The following is a 2,810-nucleotide window of genomic DNA, read 5'->3' on the forward strand; positions in this document are numbered from 1 at the left end:
GGCTGCCTGGCCAGACGTGTTTTCCACTGCCGGCAAAAGCTGCTCTGTGGTGTTACGTTGCACTGCGAGGTGCTGCGGTGAGGCTGGACTGGAACCACCCTGCCCGAAGCAGCGGGAGGCAAATCAGAGCCTTTGCTGTCGGAGGGGCTTTGGTGAGGGACAGGCTAAAGGCACCCGGCTTCTCCCATGTTAACATCCCCAACGGGCCACTCTCTTCCGCCCAACGAACGCTGCAGCTCGTGGTACGTCTTGTCTGCAGAGCAAATGACAGCACTGTCACTCTGATGAAGAGTCTGTGCCCTTAAAAACTCCTGTTTAATGAAAACTCTATCTGTGGAAGAGAGAGGCTGCGCTGTGCAGTGTGTCATCGCCCGGGTTTGCTCACTCTGTGGGAGCTGGCGCAGGGAGTTGTGCGGAGGTTGGGTGTAGAGCTGTCTCCATGGGGTTTGTTCTTTTCAGTTGGGGCTGATTAACCTGAGCCAAAAATATTAATATCTCCCCCTCCCCGGAAATATGAAACCCAGTGGGAAGAACTGCGTCATGAAAGCAATATACTATCGGCCTGTTTAGTTTTTACCCATCTAAAAATCCAAATTTTTACCCATTTCAAAATCTTTTTTCTATCGTATCTGTCAGCTGGTTGCCTTCCCCCAAAAGCTGTGGAGTCACTAGTGAGATGTCCCAACTGAAGACCCATTTCTTGGTATCACAGCTACAGTGGACTATGGAATAGCTGAAATAAATATATTCTGAAGGGAACAGATAAGGGCTGAAATTCATGGCTTTGTGATTTACTCTGCATTTTTGTGCACCGCTGAAACGTTAACTATGCCATGCGAGCTCAGCCACGGAGCATCTGCCCGAGAGCCTGTAAGGGAGAGGGGATTTGCTGTGAGGCTCTGTGAGAGTGTTGAGATTTGGACCGCTTCCATCCCACCGGGGAGGTGGTACGAACCCCCTGCAGTCCCCCAGAGCTCAGGTGTGCGGTACAGAATCCTGCTGCGCAGAACAGAGCTTTCTTGCTCACCAGCGCTCTCTGAAACACGTCTCCCCTCAGGTTTCAGGGGGCCTCCGACACGGGTAGGTGTGCTGGGTCCCTTACCACGTGTTCGTAAACCCGTCCCGTCTTCTGGAGAGGAACCTGTAGCTAACTGACTGCTTCGCAGTCGCCCTGAACTTCTGTCCGGTTGTGGCGATGGCAGTACGCACGACGAGGACGGGCAGCTGTAGGTGTTGACCAAGTGAGCAGGCTGGGCAGAGAAGTCCCTGTCAGCAGCGGTTTGACTGGCAGACGATGATTATAAAGCCATGCCCGCAGACTATGGCTGCTGGAGAAGCTGAACGGTTTAATGGTGCTGCTGTGTAAAGCGGATGCTCTCCCTCCGGCTGCCACCACTTCTCCCTGTCAGGGGAGGTTTAGATTGGATATTAGGAAAAATTTCTTCACTGGAAGAGTGGTCAGGCATTGGAACAGGCTGCCCAGGGCAGTGGGGGAGTCCCCATCCCTGGAGGGGTTCAAAGAACATGTGGATGTGGCACTTTGGGACATGGTTTAGCAGACATGGGGGCGTTGGGGTGATGGTTGGACTTGATGATCTTAAAGGGCTTTTCCAACCTTAACGATTCTATGATTACACTCTGAATTTCACTCCTGGATACTATATCATAAAATATTTTAAGATCTCTGCAGGACATTTATTAGGCACCACTAAAGGGACAGATGCTTAGCTCGCTCAATTCCTCTCAACCTTTGTGCTACGAGAACTCCTCGAGCCCGTCATTCCTCACTCCCAGTAAAACAAACCGCTGCAGTGAACCGGAGCGGGCAAGGCAGGGAACAACCGCGTCTCCTTCCACCTCCCCGCGCGGCAGAGCGTTCGCTCAGCGGAGAGGAGCTGCCGCTGCTGCCCAGTCTGGGGAGCGGACTGGCGGCGGCAGTGCAGATGTCACAGGAGAAGCGGCGCGTCTGCCACCGCACAGGCTCGGCGAGACCCCCCGAGCCCCTCCCGCGCCCGCACGGGCTTGCCCCCGACCTCCGGACCGGGCAGCGTCCTCTGTTTACACCAGGTAGCACCCAGCTTCACCCACGCCGGCAGCCGTGGAAGCGCGCGAGGCGTCAGCAGAGCGGCCTGGCCGTTCAGCCGCGGGAGAACCTTCTCCGGCAGCGCTGCTGCGGCCGCTCCGCCGGGCTCCGAGGGACACCCCCGCAGCTCCTCGGGATCCCCCGGCGGGCCCCGGTTTGCTCTCAGGTTACACAGCGGCGGAGGCAGCTCCGCGGGGCCAGCGAGCTGCCCTCCCCCGGGCTGACGCCTCCACCGCATCGCGCCCGCGCTCGTCAGACCCACGTTTAATCACCGGTTAATTACAGAACAGCAGGCCCAGGCGCCAGAGCCCCCCGCTCCCGGCCCGGGGCCCCCCCGGGACCGGATCCCGGCAGAGCCCGCCGGGCCTAGGCCCTGCCCGCAGCCGCCCAGGAGAGGCCGGGCGGGGCCCCTCAGGCCGCGGCCCCGCCACCAGCCCCGCCCGGCCGCAGGGGTGGCGCCCGCCCTCGCGCCGCACGGGACGGGCGGGGCGGGGGCGGCCCCGCGCGCTCCCTTTGTTCGGAGGCCACAGGCGGCGCTGCCCCTTTAAATCCCCCCAGTGCCGGCCCTACCGGCGCGCCGGGTTGAAGGCGCTGCGCGATTGGTTACAGCGCCTCCCTCTCATTGGCCTCCGCGAGAGAGGGCGCGTCCCGCCTCCCGCTCCTGATAGGGGCCGACGGCCGCTCGTCTAGAGCGTGAGTTCCTGAGTGGGTGAAGCGGCGGTCCCTG

This window comes from Opisthocomus hoazin, chromosome 17 (genome assembly GCF_030867145.1).
Source record: "Opisthocomus hoazin isolate bOpiHoa1 chromosome 17, bOpiHoa1.hap1, whole genome shotgun sequence".
In the NCBI taxonomy this organism is placed as follows: Eukaryota; Metazoa; Chordata; class Aves; order Opisthocomiformes; family Opisthocomidae; genus Opisthocomus; species Opisthocomus hoazin.